The following is a 21,291-nucleotide window of genomic DNA, read 5'->3' as shown; positions in this document are numbered from 1 at the left end:
CACTATATTCTACACTAGAAACCAATTTTAACATATATGTTAACTAACTAGAATTTAAATAAAAACTTGAAATAAAAAAAGAAAGCAAAAAATGCATAAATAAATTCAACCAATTAAATTCTGCAAAATATCTGCATGTGTCTGAGAGACATGGATGCTGAGCCACTAGAATTTTGCTTTTGATTTGGCATACACTGGCTGGTTGTGTGGACATTTTATGTTTTTGGCTATAAACTATATGTCTTGATATTAGAAAGCATATTGACTGCATAACTGAATGTAGTTATTCCCAAAAAGATTTTTAAAAAGTTTTTATGATTACTGTGTTCAATTATGGTAATTGTATTTTCCTAGGAAATTTTTCATTTTACACAGATGTTCTTTTTTTTCATATAACTGTTCAAAATAATCTACAATATTGTTTTTCTTTTGAAAGAGAGAGAGAGCATGTGCAATACAGGGGAGGGAAGGAGAGGCAGAAGGAGAGGGAGAGATAATCTCAAGCAGCCTCCATGCCCAGTGCAAAGCCCAACACTGGGCTCGATCCCATGACTTGGAGATCATGACCTGAGCCAAAATCAAGAGTTAAATGCTTAACCCACTGAGCCACCCAGGTGCCCCCAATCTACAATATTTTTTAAATTTCCTCTGTGTAAATAATTATTCTCTCACTGTCATTTCTTTTTATTCCCATGCTATCTCCATTTGTCCCCCTTTAATAAGTCACTCATGATTTTTCTCTAATGATTTGTTAAATAGCATTCTGATTTACTTACTAATTCCATTTTCTGTTTGATTTCTGCTTTTAACTTTGTTTCTTTTGTTCTGCTCTCCATTGATGTTCTTTTCCTACAGTTTTGAGTTCAAATTTAAGGGATTATTTTAAATCTTTCATTTTTAACTGATGGAAATGTTTGAGGACTAGAACATTTCTTTGATCATTGCTTTGCTGTATCCCACAAATAATGTCTTTTTTATAATTCTGGGACTGAAATTCTCCAGTTTATATTTTCTCTATAGTTCAAATTTTTAACATAATTTTTGTTAATTTATTTAGTAAGAGTTTTTCCAAATATTTTTATTCTTAATTTCTAGTTTTATTGTACTGTGATTAGAGAATACTGTTAATATTTCTGCTTCATGAAACTTATAGAGGTTTTCTTTGTCAATTTAATATACAGCCAATTTTGTGAATGTCCCAGGTACACCTGAAAGTAAAAGGTATTCTCTATTTTTAGTGTCATGATTTCTTAAGATCTACCTTAATTATTGCGTGTATATTTTCCACATTACATAGTGTTATACTCTCTTCTCCTAAATAACCTGTCTTAAACTGAAAGTCATGTATTAACATCTTCCATTTCACATGGATTTCTGTCTAGTTCTTGTGCTTCCTGAATTTCTGCTTTATGAAGGTGACTGCTATGTTACTTTATACATATGTATTCATAACACACACTCTTTGTGGAATATAGCAAAGCAATGGCTGCTTAAGTGTATTTAATTCAAATTATGGTATTACAGTTTCATGTACTTTATGATTGTTTTGGGGAAGTGATGTTTTTAAGCTCTTTAAAACTCAGTAATTTTCTCTTACATAAAAGAGTGTTAAAACTAAAAATCTGGAGAAAAAGAATGAAAAGTACAAATGGGATATTTGCATTTCATTCACTTCACTCCTGAAAAGTTCTCGGAGAAATTTTTTTGGGGGGGGGTGTACTTAAGTTTTTGTGATGTGTGAACATTACTGCTGTACTGAGGTCATGACTTTTTTTCCCTGAGAGATGAAAAGCTCCCTGTGTCTTCTTTATTAAGCCTCAAATCCCTTTGATATATTTGGAGTTAAAGAAACTCCAAAACAGATGACAAATGGGGCAGAGGTCAATGTTAATAGAAAAGTATTTTTTCTAAAACTAATGAAAGGAGGAGGACTAAATGGCATAACTTATTCAGAACTATTGTGGATGGAATTCCATAATTAACCAATAAGAGGCAACATGAATATCTGCCTTGAATTTTGAAAACTTTGCCCACAACTTCGTTCACTGTTACTATATTTGCTAATATATGCACTGTATATATGCATACATGTTGGAGGATGATGCAAAATAACATATTTAGTAAGCTCTAAGAATTAGTAATTGGAATAAGAAATGCAAGAGAAATAACAGTGATTAGATTACAGAACAAAAATTATAAAGAGAAAGTGAAGGCTGGACTAAGCCAGTAATATCTAAGGTTAGATTTTCCGTATTAGATTAGAAAGGCTGAATGACAATTTAAACGGGTTATAAGTAGGTAATGGAACAGAGCAAAACTTGGTTGTTTAGAGTGTTAGCCTCTCAATGCCTTTGGGATACCCCATGAAAATAGGAGATAGTGCTAATGGTTTCAAATTGTCTTAAATTATTTTCTACTTAGGGGTAATGTCTCCTGGACCATTCAAAGATGAGCTCACATATCTATAAACAAGTAAGTTTCCATAGGTTCTTTTCTTTTCTTTTCTTTTCTTTCTTTTCTTTTCTTTTCTTTTCTTTTCTTTTCTTTTCTTTTCTTTTCTTTTTTTTCTTTTCTTTTCTTTTCTTTTCTTTTCTTCTTTTCTTTTCTTTTTTCTTTTCTGTAGGTAAAAAAATAGAGTTTCCTCAAACTCAGCTCTTCTTGACTAAAGTAAAGCCTTAGTCCCTGACTTCAGGCTTCTATCCTAAGCTTTCTTGCATGTTTTTGCATTGGGAATTCTTCAAAACCATCTATATTTCTTTGGAAGAGCAGCATTACCAGTCCAAGTTGGATTGATTCCATGGCTTAAATGGTCTATAATATTTACAGAGCAATAATCAGTTATCAAGATTTATCTAGATGTCGTGATTATAGAAGCAGAGAGGAAAGTTTGCATATAAGACCACTACCTACCTTCAATCCTTATTGATTTTTAAAAATTTTTTTAAAGCTTTCATAGTAAGTTTATTTCAAATCTAAATGGTGAAAGTAGCACTTTTATCTCATATCAAAGTGCAAATAAAGTATTAGGCATTTCATAGTAAAAAGCTGAAAACATTATGTTTGTGGAGGATAGGAAGAGAGAAGCATTAGTAGTTAATAACATCACTCTTATTCTCCTGAAGGTCAAAGAGCTCTCAGAACAGAGCCTTCATTTAACTTAGAACAAACTATCCAGATGAAAAGTGAAATGTCCAACTAGTCACTCAGTTATTTTGCCAACATCACATTCACACAGACCATGTAGGATTATGGAAAAATTATGAGAATTTAATTTTTCTTCTAGATGTTTGTCCGAATGTAATGGTAGCCACAAACACAATAATCTTTGCCATATAGGAAGCTGGAACATGTCAGGGTTATCAAAGTTTTACAAATATAGAAATCATATTAAGATAAAGGTGATGTTATACTTGTGGGTTAAGAGCACATTGCTCATATACATTCAATTTAAGTCCCACATCACCATTAAACTACAACAAAGCCTTTAAAATTGTTTTTGTTTAAATATTAAGACACAAATAAATAAGAAGTGAAACAACAGAATTTTGGAAGCTAGAAAGCAGATGAAGGAAGAAAAAGGAATTACAAAACTAAGAAGACAAATCCTAATTAAGCAGGGGAAATCTCAAAGTCAGTATAACATTTTTCTTTTCTGAAAAACTTCCAAAAGCCTCAGAAAATGCCAGTCCCAAATACCTCTAGAAATTGGAGAAGGAGGGACACTAATGTAAGGAAGATTTGGCTGAAGGCTGTTTGAGTAAATGGTAGAGCTCTAAATCCCTCCTAGATTCCACACACTGGGATGACTGATTCCCTCCAATGCAAACAGATTAATGGAGTGTTATTTTCTAAATAGAAGAGAACATAAAATCTTTGTTCTGGGTATCTATGGAATAGTTAAGGCCACGGATTTCCTGTTGAAAATAGTCACTAAGTGCCCTGACACATAGTCGGTGGCTGTATCTCTTCTCTCCTCCCTTTACAACATCCAGAAACTAGGCATAATGAACTTTACCTCCCAGACAAGAGATGGAGGAAGTCTCCAGAAAAATCAGTAGCCTCAGAGGAAATGCTTAAGGAGACTGACTGCAGCCACTTCCCCACAAATATTTTCAGACAGGCAAGTTTCAAGGTATGTCTCTCTCTTGTACCCTTCACCTATGGTTACCAAAAAGTATCTTTTGAGATTATAAATAAGGTAGGAAACTAAGAGCTCATGGGCTGCAAAATATGAAACCAGGAGATCCAACAGAACAGAGTAAAAAAAAGGGGGCGGATTTCAAATGAACAAAAAGGGAAAACCCAGGATGCTAATCTGTGACCCAGACAATGAAGGTGACCAGTCTGCTTGGAGTGGTGTGACTCAAAGGACATACCTTTGAAGGCTTTCATCACCAGGCCTTTGGTGTTATGCCATTTTACAATCTAACAAAATTATTGGGGTATTTGGAAAATAAATGAAGAAAGGAAAAGACAAGAAATCTAGGAACCTGAGAATCCAACTCAGAGGAAAGGTAAAGAGAATTGCAAGGATAAAACAAAGACCATTCTATGCTGGCACCTGGGCAGCAGAGAGAAGAGTGGAGATCTCCAGGGATATATGCAAGAGAACATGGCAATTTACAGATGGGCTGATGTGATTGAGGTTATTGAAAATTTTTCTAAGAGGCTACTAGAAGGTATAGGAAGAATCAGTAACATAAAATAGAAGGGAGTGGGAAATAAAAGTAAGTAATATCATATACTTATAATAAAACACAACATTCAGTTATAAATAATCATTTTCATAGATACCACAATGAAGACCCTGAATAATGACTTAAAAAAACAAACGTTGGAGAGATGGGGAAGGGATAACAGAAAGGATAAAAATGCTTGTAAAATGTATAGCCCTTTCCCAAAAAGCCATTTTAAAATCCTCCTTATTAGTTTGAATTTTTATTATTGTTACTATTAGTATTACATTCTTTCTTTTTTTTTTAAGATTCATTTATTTATTTTAGAGGGTGGGGCAGAGGGAGAGGGAGACAGAGTCTTAAGCAGACTCCTCATTAAGTGCAGAGGCCTATGGGGGAGCTTGTTCTCAAGGCCCTGAGATCACGACCTGAGCTGAAACCAAGAGTATGAGGCTTAATTATCTGAGCCATTCAGGTGGCCCAGTATTGCTTTCTTTCTAGGAGAATCCTAATCATTTCTTTGTTTACTGCCTTTGCAATCAGCCTCATCATATCATTAGCAATAGTAAAAGAAGACAGCAGTATGTTGATATGCTTTGGTATGAGTCTGATGGGAATATTTAATGGATCAATACATTCAAAGATTAATGGTGTTATCGTAAATGTGTTTATTAATGTCACGTATTTATTGAGTGTCTACTATGTGCTGGGCTCTGTGCTAGATACTAGATAGAAAAGAAAACAGGTATCCTGTTCTCATGAAGCTTATATACCTAGAGTGAAGGGAAAAGAAAAAATAAACCCAAGTTGAATGCCAATAACTGCCATGAAGAGCAAATACAGGATGAAGGTAAAGGGGAGTAATGGAAGATGCTGAGTATTACCTTACACGCTCAAAGTGGCGTGAATACACAGGAAGAATCATTGATCATCAAAATAATCATGTACTTAAATAAATATAGAGAATGTCTCTGAATAAGAATTGACAGGTAAGTGATTTCTTCTTTACAAAACATGATATCTGAAAATAAGATAAACTTTTAATATGAGTTAGTTAGTTCCTCCAGGGCCTGCATCATTTAAAAACAAATTGAAGCAGATGGTTTATTCTGTCTTAGGCTAGGCATCTATATTAGTTTGCTAAGCTGTTATAACAAAATACCACAGATTGGGTGGCTTAACAGCAATTTATTGTCTCACAGCTCTGGAGGCTAGAAGTCTAAAATTAAGGTTGACAGGTTGGCTCCTTCTGAGGGCTCTGAGGAAAAAAAATCTCCTTCAGACTTGTCTCCTGGCTTATCAATGGCCTTCCTCATGTTCACATGGCATTCCCCCAATATGTGAGTCTCTGTGCCCCAAATTTCCCTTTTGTAAGGACACCAGTCATATTAGATCAAGGATCACCCTAATTATTTCATTTTGCCTTGATTACCTTGATAAAGTCCCTGTCTCCAAATTAGGTCACATTCTAAGATACTGGGGTTTAGGACTTCAACATATCATTTGGAGAAGGGGGACACAGTCTAACCCACAAGGACACCTGGGTGACTTAGCAGTTGAGCATCTGCCTTCAGCTCAGGGCATGATCCTGGAGACCCGGGATTGAGCCCCACATCAGGCTCCCTGCATGGAGCCTGCTTCTCCCTCTGCCTGTGTCTCTGTTTCTCTCTCTGTCTCTCATGAATAAATAAATTAAATATTTTTAAAAAATCTTACCCATAATAGCATCTTAGACCCCAAAAGTAATTAGACCTGGAATTACTGTCCTTGTCCAGGCCTGGAACCAATCTGTGGTATTTTGTTATAACAGCTTAGCAAACTAATATAGATGCCTAGCCTAAGACAGAATAAATCTTCCACTGGAAGATTCCAGATTCCAGTGGAATCTTCGGTTTTCTCTAATACCCACACCCTCTAAAAGTTGTTCCTTGACAGTGGATTCCACATTTCCCTCTGTTATATGGCACCTTCAGGAGAACCAACCCAAACCAGATTCCACTTCTAGCACTTAGCAGCCCCTCTGTTAGGGACCTGGTTCCCTCTCTAGTGAAAGAATTCAGAAATCAGTATTGCTCTTGATTTCCTGATGCCAGTTATTTCTGGTCACCACTTCTACAGCCCACTTCTTCCAGTAGACTGGATTATTTTAGGTTCTAGTGTTCAAAACCACCAAGCAGCCTTTTGACATGGACATGGCATTTACTATTCCATTCTCACCTGGCCTTGACTTCAAATTCACTCCCAAATAGCTGAGATCCATCAGTACCTTAGGCTGGAGTCTATGTCTATGCAATAGAATGAATGCATACTGCTGAGTCAATGCAAAATGGCACACAGAAATTCTAGATAATATTTATTTTTGATCACTTTTTAAAATCCAATTCAGAAAAATAATGTTCAATTTGTAGATATATAAAGAATAGGCATATCTATACATCTTTTCTATTATGGTCTAATAGTAATAACTCTAAATATGGAAAAAAAATTCAAGCAAGGAAACTTACCTAATACTATCTAATTTCATCTAACAATTCAAATAAGGTTAGGATATTCTTTCGTGTATATGGAAATGCACAAGGATTTCTGATTTTCTTTCCATCTCCAATGCAGCAAACCTAATATTTTGTGTGCGTGGAGAGGTTACCTATTTATTTTATATTGAATGGATCTTATACTTAATGTATCTCAACTTCAGGAATTTCTGAAAAGAGGATTTTAATACCAGTGCTCTCTCATTTCATCTCATACCATTGTTATGGGTTGCAGTGTGTTTCTTCAAAATTCATTTTGAAGCCTTGAGCTCTAGTACCTTAGATTGTGAATGTATTTGGGGACAGAACCTTTAAACAGATAACTAAGATTAAATGAGTTCATAAGGGTGAGGCCTCAACCCATTATGACTGGTGTCCGTGTAAGAAGAGGAAGATACAATACGTATACACAGAGGAAAAGCCACATGAAGACACGGCAAAGTGGCCATCTGCAAGCTAAGAAGAGAGGCCTCAGGTAAAGCCAAACCTTCTGACACCCTGATCTTACACTTTTGACCTAGAGAACTGCAAGAAAATAAATTTCTGTTGTTGAAGCCACTGATCCTGTGGTATTTTTGTCACAACATCCTTAGCAAAATAAAACACCACCCAAGGGCTATTTATAAAGAAAATCACCTTTCTAAACAGATAACATCTGGGTTTTGATTTTTCCCAACTTTAAAATTATATTCTGGTTACAATTAACTAAAGACTGTTTTGGTCATATGCTCTCTTCTCATACCATTACTCCAACAGTTAAAATATTTTTGTGGGTGATTGAAGACATGAACATAATTTCCTTTTGCAGAGTTCAATGATCATCAGTTAAGTACTTCAGATATGATTGCTCTTTTTTCTTTTATTTTTACTAGGGGTCCTTTCACTCAGGCTCTGCAAGCTCTCCAACCTTCTGCAGTATTAAAGAGACATCTAAATTTCTACGGTTTGAGCTTTTTTTCAATCTTGTGATGGAATCATTGCTACTGTGGGACAAAGGTGATTGGAGACAGGGCAGATAGAGAAGCTGTAATGTATCCCCCCTCTAACGAGGTGTTTTAGAAGACTCAGTCCACCACCATCACTCAGGGAAAAATCCTTAGTTTTCTGCTTCTCAAGTTTTAATATGCTTAGGAATCATCGGGGGATCTAGTTCAAATGCAGGTTCTACTTCAGTAGGTCTGGGATGGGTCTGAGATTTTGCATTTCTAATGAGTTTCCTGATTACACCAGTGCTGCTGGTTTGTGGACCACACTTTGAGTAGCAAGAGATTAGGCATTTCCTGGAGCCACAGCCTCTACTTCAGTTCTCTGGGATGCCAATGTACTTACCACTGGCCTGATCCCTAAAGGGTGGCCCGACCACATGGCAGGACTAGGGCAGCCTTTCTAAGTGGAAAGGTGACAGGTTGCAAGTCGAATGCAACAGATTTCTGACATCATGTGGTGGCACCTCGTCTTTCTCCCACTGGTCAAAAAGAGCGAGTAGTCAATTGGAACTTCAAGAGTATTCTCTCTCTACATCCCAACTGTGGATTAAAATTAGTGTTTGGGATGGCGTGGCTGTCTAACACTCAAAATTTATTTAAGTGTAAAAGAAACATATGGTCAGGACAGATTTCTTATTTATTTTTTTTATAAGATACTGAACTTCAAAGGCCAGCACAGAAGCCTAGAATAAGAATCATGGGAATTGGTGGCCTCTGAGACACAGGAAAAAAATGATCAGGCAAAGGATGGGGGTGTGAACCTAAGTCAGGCTAGAAAGAGAGATGAACCTGGCTTCCAAAAAGTGGAACCTGTATTTTTTACAACTGAGAAGTGATAAGGGTAACTGTTCTGAGCTATGGGAATAAGTCAGGACAGCAAGGGTTGTGATGACTTTGTTAAAGTCTTAAATATTTGTGAGCTAAAGTAATTTTGAAAACTGCCATGCCTGGCATTACACTGGTTTCCACGATATCCAGAAAGGTGTGTCCAGGTTTGAATGGGACACTAGAGCCATAAGGAAGAATCAGAGGTTGTGCCTGGATGTAAAGGGTAAGTGCTACTCCCAAATCCACTCTTTAAAACTAATGAGTGGTTATTTCGTGAATAGATACACATATACTTTGGGGCTATGCATCAATCACTGTGGTGGGCATGAGGGATATATTTTTATGAGACAGATATAGTTCTAGTCCTTAAAATTTCACAGTGTAGTAAGAGCAGTCTATCTAGCAAGGTAAGTGCCACAGGTTGTGATAAAATGAAGTACATTGAAGAGTCAATTTATTCATTTGGGGAGATAGGGAAGGCTTCTTTGAGCATTTAAGTATAGAACTGATTCCCAAAGGATAAGTAGAAGTTAAGCAAGATCTGATAAAGATACTACAGGTTGAAGGTGGAGGGTATGCTAGTGGAAGTGTGGGGAACTATCAGTGTCCTAGCCTTGCAAAAGCACAGAGTAAAAGAGAATGGCTACAGGAAATCACAATGGATGAGTCTGAAGAGAAAACCTGAACATGCACAGGGAAGGGGGGCATGTTCCATGATGAATTTGGACCGTATTCTAGTAGCAACGGGAAGCCATCAACAGATATGAAACAGCAGTAGAATTACATAATTAGGCTTTCAAGTGAAAGACTTACCTTTGTTGACAGTTTGGGAAATGGCCTGAAGGGACAAGACTGAAGAGGAGAGATCATTTAGAACGAGGTTACCAGGTAATGGATGTAAGTAATTTGAGCTAAGGAAATAGAAGTGAAGGTGGAGAGAAATAGCTGGTCACTGGGAAGATAGATTGTCAGACCTTGGTGTGGGAAGTTGTGGCTCAGGCGGAAAGGAAGGTGATAAGGAAGAGAATGTGGACACAGACAGATTCCTGGTTTGAGAATCAGTATCTTTAAAAGAACACTGCTGTGTTCTTAGTTGGAACTAGTAAGCCAGAAGATAAAAAAAATCAAGGTTTTGAGCTATTCAGCTAAGAAATAGTAAGTAGCCCAACTGTATAAGGTAACAGCTTTGCTATATTAGTAAATATAATGTCCATAAATATGTTTGAGAAGCTAGCATTTACATAAATTATACCTTGGTGGATTGCTTTCATTCATTTTTCCAATGAAACTCTGATTGGTAGGATAGAAGAATGCTTGCATCCCATGGAACAATTTCATGAGACATTATTTGAAAGAAATAAATGAAGATGTAGTTGTTTGCAATAATCAGAAATTATGAAAGGAAACTTCATCTGGACTCAAAAGGAAATAAATTGTGTCTGTTTTAGTGTGATATGAGCTCTCATTTCATAAATTTAAGTCATCAGTATGGGTAATCAGGTATTAGATACCACTGATTCCTTGGTTAAACATTTTGACTGATACTAGGTAATCTTTAAAATTGATATGATGATCAATGTGCTCTCTATTGTGAATTTCACACTCTGTCAGTAACGTGGACACCTTGGTACCATCTTTGCCTATCTTGGGCTCCCCATTTCCTTTTCCCTTTCTCCAGAATTTGCCTTCTACTGCCTTGCCTAGCATTAGATCTCTTTAAATGTTCCCAATCCTTCCTCTTATACCACATAGAATAGAATTTAGCACATCCTCCTCCAGGCTCCTGTCACAGTTTGCGTGACCATTTTATAAGCTTCATATTATTTTACATTTGTTTACAGATCTGCCTCTCCCCCTAGACTTTAGATGCTTGAGGGCAGGAACAACAGCCTACTCATTGGGGTATCCTGAGCCCCTAGCAATTGTGCTTTGGGTCTGGCATACAATTTATGTTCATCAAATGAATTAATGTAAGCTTGTTGCCTAGCATTCTTATTGAAATACCAACATTATAATGTATAGTCTCTGAATTTTATTCCCCAGGCAACTCCAAAATAATATGGGAAATGTGTAGTGGTATCTTTAAAAAGAGAAACAATGCTTGGCTTTTACAGATAGATGCGATAGGGCGGCTATTTTAGGACATAATTCTCATAGCTACCAGCTAGGGTTATAGCTTTATGGCTCTCTTATTGAGAGACAGGCTAACTCACAAACTCTCTTATTATGCCAGCTTTCAATTTAAGGAATTTGACTCCAACCAGTCAGTCATTAATCCTTGTGATGGGGACCTTTTTGGCAAGGATGAAGTTTCCTCCAAAGAAGGATTTAAAAAAAAAAAATAGGCCTTATCTCTTCTGTGCTGATAATGAATTTTCTTGTTAAGTTCAGAATGGTTGCAGAGTAATTGGCTGTGTTTGCTAATTTAATTTAAGTAAACCACTTATCTGCCTCATCATTAGCATAATAGAGTTTCCCCACAGCTCCATAGAAATTGAACTAAACGGGGAGAAAACGGTGTTTTTAGGAGATGGCATCAGAAGCAATGAATTGCAAGAGAGCAGAAAATTACACATGCTGATTAAATTACCTTTTCTTTAAAAAACATCAGTTGGGAAATGCTTTGTGATGACTCCTGCTTCTTAAAAAGGGCAGACTAGACAAGAGAATGTAGCATCTCCAGGACTTAACGGAAGTTAATGTGCAACACAGAGCTTCTAAAACTGAGAGAGTAGAGGGATGCGAATGGATTGAATCTCTCTCTGAGCAGACTGGGAGTCAAAACTATAACCCAAACCTAAAGCTGATTACAATACACTGCTGTAAAAGTTCAAGTCCAAGTATGAAGCATTAGAGGAGGACTTTTTAGGCTACTTAATCTTTGGAAAACAATCTAAAAGAGGCCTATGTGTTTTGGTTGCTCCTTCTCACATTTCTGGCCATTCACAGCAGGAGGCTGTGTCTGCTGCCAAAGCTTAGATTCTCTTGAGCACTGTATTGGGGGTTGCTGGAATCTATGGCCTGTTTGTTTGTTTGTTTTAAGATTTTATTTATTTATTTGAGAAAGAGAGAGAGTGTGGTAGGAGGGGCCAAGGGAGAGGGAGAAGCAGACTCCCTGCTGAGCAGAGCAATCCATGTGGGGCTCCATCCCAGGACCTCAGGATCATAACCAAAGGCAGACATTTAACAAACAGACTGAGCCACCTAGGCAACTTTGACCTGTTTCCTTGTGACAAGGCGACTTCCAGAGAAAATGGAGTAGAGGCTGCCTAAGGGAATATTATTTCTGAACATAGGTGAGTTGCCTTCATAAAATAATTCATTTTTCCTGGACTTGACTTTTGGCATAGTTCTTAATTCCTTAACTCTGGAGAAAAAAAGTACAAATAATTTCCAAGAGGTATAATGTGTTTAGCATTTTCATCTTTCAAGGCCACCAGAGCCAGAAGAATAATTGTAGAGGACAAAGGCAGGAAAGGAAGGTAAGCTTGGGAGCATGAAGATGAGGCTGGGAGAGCAGAGGCGTGGGCAGGCATAAGCATTGGCTAGTCCCCAAGAGAACCTACAAGGTGATGCTGAATGTTGGAAGTCTCATGACCATCTAAAGTCAAGGGTGATCATAAGAATCATATGACTAAAGAATATCAGTGAATCAAATAGCAGTTGATGGTCTTAGATACTGAAAAACAAGGCAGAGTGGCAGATGTTTTGAGTTGGTCTCAGCCTATCAATAGTTAGTGCTGTAGTTGGACTGGCCTTTGTGGTTCTTAAGATTGCAAGACACCCTTCAGCAAGGACCATCGCTAAACTACACCTGGGACCAGACAAGGAGAGGTGAGAGGAGGGCTTTGCTAGGATTTCCCAGGCTCAGTCTTTCTGGGAGTGTTTAAAACATAAAAGCAGGAATTGTAAGCATGTGAAGAAAAAAAAAAAAACAAGTGGTTCAAACGGTCAGTTATGGTAATCAAGCAAGATCTCTAAAACAAAGGAGTCCCAATGCAGAGAGATTACCTGGCTCTTTAGTGTGGCTGGCACTGTGTTTATTTGAGATAGCTATTTGAAGCAGATGCCTCTTTGAAACAGATGCCTCAGCAATCAAAATTTAAATCAAGCACTTGTTTTGAAGAAAAAAAAAGAAAAGAAACAACTGTCAGGAATTTACACTAGGAATTAGTATCAAGAAGAAATGAAGGGTAGGGTGAAGGAAACTAGACTTTACTGAATACTCGTAATGTGCCATGCATGTATTTTCTCATTTAATCTTCCCCATAACTCAATAGTATATAAATATTACTAACATTCCTGTATTATAGAAGGAGACTGTTTTTCAAAGATTAAGTAAATTTCCCAAAGTCAAAAGGCGAATAAGATTCAGAACTAGTATTTAAAATGTGAAATGCATGACATAAAAGCCAAGTGTTTTCTATTACCAGCTTTTCTGAAGTAATTGAGATATATATTTCTAAGTGGGAGAAAAAGCCAGGGATTGGGACATGGCCCACCTGAGGACTACAAATACAAATGGACACATCCCACTAGAGGAAAAGGAGGAAGAGTAGATTAAACAATGAGGCCTGCAGAGTAAATAAGTGATACATTAGGTTGTTAGATCAAATGCTGGCAGAGGATAGAAAAGCATGAAGACATTGACCAAGCAAGGAGGAGAAGACATGAAATACACACACACACACACACACACACACACACAGAGGCTACTTTGAACTGATGAAGGTTTGGAATATAGGTGATGAGGTCGGGAGCCAACAACCAAGAAAGAATTCTTGAGATGTCTTTGGTGCAAAATGGTGGTTTTATTAAAGCCCGGGGAAAGGACCCATGGACAGGAAGAGCTGCCGCCCTGGACCTGTGAGGGATGGCTGATTATATATCCAGGCACTGGGGGAAGCAAGGAAAAAGGATTTTAAAAGGATTTTCATATGCTAAGGAGGACCTACAAGTTACTGGAGGCCTTGCCATCGTCAAGTTAAAGATTGTTTTTCCCTCTAGCAAGGCATTAACATTAAGACAACTGGAAACTTCCTGAAGAATGTCACACATATCCCATCTTGGGTGTGGGTTGTTTGTGGGATATCAGCTGTGCTTTGTCCTCAGCTGGCCCTGTTCCCCCATCAAAACTGTCCACTTTTCTCAAAAAGTGATTGAAAAACTGCATTTTATACTTAATAAAATAAATTAGGAGTGCCTTTAGAATAAAAATGTGTTCTGTGACTTCTTAAAGAGAAATCTTTTTTTTTTTAATTAGAATTCAATTTGCCAACATATAGCATAACACCCAGTGCTCATCCCCTCAAGTGCCCCCCTCAGTGCCTGTCACCCAGTCACCCTCACCCCCCACCCACCTCCCTTTCCACCACCCCTTGTTCATTTCCCAGAGTTAGGAGTCTCTCATGTTCTGTCTCCCTTTCTGATAATTCCACTCATTTTTTCTCCTTTCCCCTTTATTCCCTTTCACTATTTTTTATATTCCCCAAATGAATGAGAACATATAATGTTTGTCCTTTTCCGATTGACTTATTTCACTCAGCATAATACCCTCCAGTTCCATCCATGTCGAAGCAAATGGTGGGTATTTGTCGTTTCTAATGGCTGAGTAATATTCCATTGTATACATAGACCACATCTTCTTTATCCATTCATCTTTCGATGGACACCGAGGCTCCTTCCACAGTTTGGCTATTGTGGACATTGCTGCTATAAACATTGGGGTGCAGGTGTCCCCGCGTTTCACTGCATCTGTATCTTTGGGGTAAATCCCCAACAGTGCAATTGCTGGGTCGTAGGGCAGATCTATTTTTAACTCTTTGAGGAACCTCCACACAGTTTTCAAGAGCGGCTGCACCAGTTCACATTCCCATCAACAGTGAAAGAGAAATCTTATAAAGAAGAACTTTGTTCGGTGTTAACCTGTAGATAGTTGAAAACAAAACAGACAGTGATAGGACCTAGAAGGAAGGTCAAGACGGAGGAACTCTTAGTTACTCTCTTACTGATTAAGAACCAGCCATCTATGCTTATGTCAGGCAGCTCAAGCTGGTGATGCACCATAAATCAGTGTGATGTTAGCTGTTTGCTTCACTAAATATACCTCAGAAGTGAGTAAGGGACTGGCAGGGCTAGGTAGTGAGAGATAGATTGGGGGCTATGGGTTCAGGCTCACAGAAATCCCCAAAATGCTGAAGAGTAAGGAAACCAGAGATGAGGGAACAAGCCCGACCACCCTGCCCTAGATGTGGGCCTAGAGGACAGTCATCTGTGACCAACAAAGAATAACCAGACCCCAGTGAAGAAGTAAGCTATTAAAGATGTTATCACCAGTCCTATCAATGGTGATATTAATAGATATGTTAAAAGGGGGCAGCCCTGGTGGCTCAGCAGTTTAGCGCTGCCTTCAGCCCAGGGCGTGACCCTGGAGACCCAGGATCACATCAGGCTACCTGAGTGAAGCCTGCTTCTCTTTCTGCCTCTCTCTCTCTCTCTGTCTCTCTCTTCGCTCATGAATAAATAAATAAAATCTTAAAAAAAAATAGATATGTTAAAAGGATTTAGGTTCCCTGGTTGACTTTCAATAGAAGACCAACCCTATAAGCCCTCAGTGGCAACTCTGTCAGGACTCCTCACACTTCTGAGAGTATTTTCTGTATCTTTACTTATTTAATAAACTACTATTGCTTTACTCACTCTCTTATGTCTGTGAGATTCATTGTTGGACTCCGAGAGACAATTTCCCGTATTCCAGAAGGATATGTGTGCCTAGACTCACAGCCTTTTTCATCCTGAAGATGCTGGCCTACTGTCATGTTTGGATTCTAATCCAATAAATACTTCTGGATAGTTAGTCAAATCAATTTTTTCCTTAGCACTTTCTGCTAGTATGCAACCATAAACTGTTTTATTACTTAATGTATTATCCTGGAGTTAAACTTGCAGTGAATGCACTGAAAAAATAACCACTTAGAAAGTTTTTTCATAAAATGTCATATTCAAACCAATTACTTCTAATTTTTATTATACATTAAATTATAATAAAGGCTATTATACTTTCCTTCTGCATTCTAATTTCTGTATGCTCTTGCTAATTATGCTATTCCCATTAAGTGAATATTCTTTTAATGAACAGTAATTTCATCTCAGGGTACAGATAGTTACCCCCAAGTGATTTTATCTCTTAACTTCTTTTTTTCCCTATGAAACATATTTTAATATGTTTACTTTGGTTTTGTCTCTAGTCCCACTCTTAATTTATGCTAAAATTTAGGAGTGTTGTATGAAGAAAATCCATTTTTACTACTATTTCACTCAGACCTTAATGACTTACATAAGCTCAGCCTGAAAAACAGGGTGCCTTGGCTACTTCCTTGGCCCTCATGTCTTATACCCAACCTTCAGATCACTTTCTTTTTGTGACCCAGTTAACCAAGTATTTCAATCCTTAGATAGTTTCATTGGTCTACTACAAGAGAAATTTTGGCCTTAAGAGATTAGCGGTACTGATAGACATTCTGTAAAATAACGTGAAAGAGTTTTTGGGAATTCCACTTCAACACAGTTGCATCGTATCGTACTTGCTTTTGAATCATAAACAACTAAAACTGATAAAAACATATGACATAACTATCTTTGGAAATTGGAGGAAAAAAACAACTTGAGAGAAAAGAAAAAGATACGAGGACAATGATCACCACATCATTTTTGTGGAGAGACTTTTCAAACAAGTATTCATGGAAGAGGAACTCAAGAAGAATATGACAGACTTGCAACACTAAGGGGAAAAGAGCAGGTGTAGGGAGAATGAAATGACAAGATTTTGCACAATAGCGATGAAGGAGGAGTTACAAAGAAAGAGTTTCAGTAAACATGCATAGTCAGTTGTGGATATAATCTATGCTTACTTAGAGTGGAATTCCATGATGCAAGACAAATAACAACTGGAGCATTATAATCTGAGCAATTCCCTGAGCATTATCTCAGTGCATTCTCAGCAAGCCCATTCTCATCTGGACACTCAGAACATTTAGTGGAGACTAGAGAGGGTAAAAGACTAAAATAATGGATAATGGAGGTTAATGATAAGGCTCAAAGGAAAAAACTAATCCATAAATAACTTAATTGACTTATAGAAACAACTTGAATACTTTTTAAAGGAAGACAACAATTCTAGCATTCAATGATTTAAAATTATCTAGTGTTATTTAAATGCTACTAAAAACACAAAGAAATAGAAAAATGTGCTCCATTTAGAACATCAGGCAATAGAAACAGATCCAGAGATGGCAAATATGGAATTAGCAGAACAGGGCTTTATAATACCTATTATGAATGCGCTAAATACTTTTTAAAAATCCATGAAAATATTTAGGAAGAAAATGAGAAAAATAAAAAATAACAAACAAACAAAAAGCACCTAGAGAAGAATTATAAAATATCTGGTGAAAAAATTCATTGGTTGTGCTTATCAACAGATTACATATTGTAGAAAAAAAGATCAGCAAATTTGTACATACAGCAAAAGAAAAATTCTAAATTGAAGCATAATGAGAAAAAGACCTAAAAGTTAGCAGAATCACAGTGATATGTAGGACAACATCAAGTGGTCTAACATATGTGTAATTGGAATCCCAGAAAGATGAAAAGCAGTAAAATATTTGAAAAAGTAATGACTAAAATTTTCAAACTGGTCAAAATCAGAAATCTATAGACAAATGTCCTCAATAAAACTAAAGTATGATAAAAACATAGACCATGATACAAAGGTATATGGAAAATTGTTGAAACAAATGATGATCACAAGAAAATCTTAAAGGCAGAAAGAATATACCTATATTATATGAGAGACAAAGGTGAAGTCTGAAGCCAGAAAACAATGGAATGGCACATTTAAAATACTTAAAGAAAAAATGACAAACTATAATTCTATATTCAGTAACTAAATTCTTTATGAATGAAGGCAGCACAAAGTTTTTTTTGTTTGTTTGTTTTTTTTTTTTTTAACAAATAAAACCTGAACAATTTGTTGCCAGCAAACCAGCACTTAAAATTTTTCAGACAGGAAAAGTAATAAGTGATGGAAACTTGGCTGTTTTTGTTTTTGTTTTTAAGATGAATTACATTTTATGCATGACCCAGAAATTCCATGTCTAAGTGTTTACTCAGGAGAAATGAGAACATATCCACATAGGGAGTTGCACATGAATGTTCTAATAATGTTCTTTATTCGATATAGCGCCAAACTTTGAACAACCCAAATGTACTTCAACGGTGAATGGTAAAAGAAATTATGGTATAAAAAATAAAATATTACAATAAAAAGGAATGGATCACTGATGAAATATTTTTGAAGAATCCCAAAATCCAAACATTCCTAAATTTTCTGGTGTCACAGAGCTTGTCATTTTTTTCATGGTCCTCAAAGAAAGAAAGAAAGAAATAACTGATTATATACTTAGGTCAAAATGATTCTTAAGTATTTCTGTCCTAGTATACACTTAGTGGCTGTTTGGAAAATAATATACATCATTAGTTGAAAGAAAAATAACATTTGTATTTCATTCTATTGAAAAAGCCATATTTATTTGTTAATTGTATTTGTGCACCTGTTGGGCACTGCATAACTTCTTAATATGGACTCAAATTGGACATCACCACCCTAATTACCTCTTCCACATTGATTTTCTTGTGGCATTTATTTATTTATTTTTTAATTACAGCCCAAAACTCAGCTTCACAAAGATTTGGTGTCATCAAAAGAAATGTAACTCAATTTAATGTTGAAATTGTGTATTACTTCAAGCTAGTAGCCCACACAGCTTTTGGCAGATGTCACTATGTTTCTTTAAAAATCTAAAACATGTGATGTCCTTGTGAATTCTCCAGTGTCCCTGTGTGACTCTGCATAGTTTTAGAACTATGATAAAAAAAAAGTTGTCAAATTTGGGGCACCTTGGTGGCTCAGTTGGTTAAGCATCTGCCATAGGCTCAGATCATGATCTCATTAAGCCCCACTTTTTGGCTCCCTGCTCAGTAGGAAGTCTGCTTCTCTCTCTCTGCTTGTTCTCACTCTCTCTCTTAAATAGTAAATACAATCTTTAAAAAAATTGTCAAATGAAAAAAATAACCAAAAGGGTATGCATGTATGCCCTGTATGATTACATGCATATGAATATATAAGAAGTACAAAATTCAACTATCATGACAGAGAGCAGAACAGAGTTTGTTAGAAACCAAAGATAGGCAGAGATTTCACAACAAAGATGCTTGAATGACACTTTAGATAATGCTAATGCTCTTTATCTTGATTATGCTGATGGTTACACTGGTGTGTACATTTGAGTATTTTCTTAAAATGGGTGTGTTCTATTGTATACATATTATAATCTCAAAAAAGTTGATATAGAGATAAAAAAAGACAATCTTTTGAGAAAGTACTTAAAATGTCTATTGAAGGGGAGTTTCTTTTAGAATAGCTAAAGTTAGATTAGAAATCAAGATGACATAGAAAAATGCAAGATATATATATATATTAATCTTATATATATATACAATCTTTTTTTACTTTAATAAAAATAGGAAAGATGAAAGTAAAAGTAAAATTAAGATAATTATTTTTGGAGAAGGAGTTAGAGAAATTCATAATAGGAAAGTTTTTAGAATTTTTATAGGATCAAATAGACAGACATAAGCTCAGTTAAAGAGTGGCATACTTACCAACAGTTTAGTGCATGTTCTACCAGAGTACAAATGGAACCTTTAATAAAATATAGAAGATATTGCCTTTGAAATCAGAAGTTATTAATCAAGGACATGGCCAAAATTATTTGTTCAGCCAAGATTGGACATAAAGGTAGTATATACAAGCCACATAGCACTTTAATCTTGTGGCTGGATCTACAGACTAAAATATAACAACATAAACCAATATTTATTGAGCACTTTCTTTATTTTCGTTTTTATTAGACTGTCAATTAAATCTTATAGCAACTTTATGATATAGGTACTTTTACTTCATCTCTACTTTACACATGATGAAATTGAGTCACAATGAGTTTACATAGCTTGTTAATGATAAAATACTATTTGACTTAAGCCTCAGTAATCTGATCTCAAGGCTTCTCCTTATCACTATGCCCAAAGCATGTCAATGCCTGTGCCTGATTCTAGATCAAAAAGGTATGTCAGGGGTGTCTAGGTGGCTCAATCATCTAAGTATCTGACACTTTTTTGTTTTTAAAGATTTTGTTTATTTATCTGAGAGAGAGAGAGAGAGAGAGAGAGAGAGATAGCAAGAGAAGCATAAGTTGGGGGGGAAGGACAGAGGGTGAAAGAATATGTTGGGCTCCATGCTCAGCAGAGAGCCTGCTTCTCCTCTTCATCTGCCCCTCCCCACTGCTCTCTCTCTCTCTTTCTCAGTCTCTTTCTCTAAAGCAAACAACTAATTAAATATTTTAAAATATTATGTCAAATGAAAAAAAAAAAGAACTAAGAGTATGCATGTATATGCACATGTATATGAATTCAATCAGAAGACCTGATTCATCTTAAAGATGGGTTGAGTTGTAGCACTGAGATGTGGAGCTGATATCTAGCGGTAGATAATATGAAGCCCTTGTGATCTTTATTTTTTAAGATTACAAAACAGGCTTTTCCTTTCATAGTTTTTTTTTAGGATACTTCCTTTGTTGTATATTTTGGCAAGGAATCTGAAATGAATAAGAGTATAATGCTTAAAATGCTTCTTAAAAGTAGGGCATGACTTTTACCAAAGCATTGAATGTATACCTCAAGAAACCATCAAATACAAGGTTATTAAGACATCTTTTTCAAAGGTCTTTTGGTGAACTACATAAATTCAAGTATAGGATTATAATTTTTTTAAAAAAGGAAAAATAACACAGGGCAAATAATGTATGACAAAGGCTAATGGGTTATATAAAGGACTAAATTTTACAGCATCAAGTTTTATGAAAAGTAATTTTTTTCCTGGATTAGAAATATTACCAAATAAAGTTAAGTAAGAAGAAGATAGTTATTTGGAAAAGGTTTATTTAAAAAAAAGGAAAACCCCAGCAGGCAATAAAAATAGAGGTCAAACATACTGTTTGAACTTGAGTACAGAAGTTTTTTTTTTTTTTTTTTTTTTTTAAAGAAGTCCAAATTCATTTTCCAGAATCTTTCTTTTTATATAGGGTCACTTTAATATTTTCACAGACTAAAGAAAGTGTTAGACTTTAGGAAGAGTTATAATGAGAATGAACT

The sequence above is a fragment of the Vulpes vulpes genome, chromosome 1 (assembly GCF_048418805.1).
Source record: "Vulpes vulpes isolate BD-2025 chromosome 1, VulVul3, whole genome shotgun sequence".
Taxonomy (NCBI): Eukaryota; Metazoa; Chordata; class Mammalia; order Carnivora; family Canidae; genus Vulpes; species Vulpes vulpes.
The sequence above is the reverse complement of the archived record's forward strand: the minus strand, read 5'-3'. Positions refer to the sequence as shown.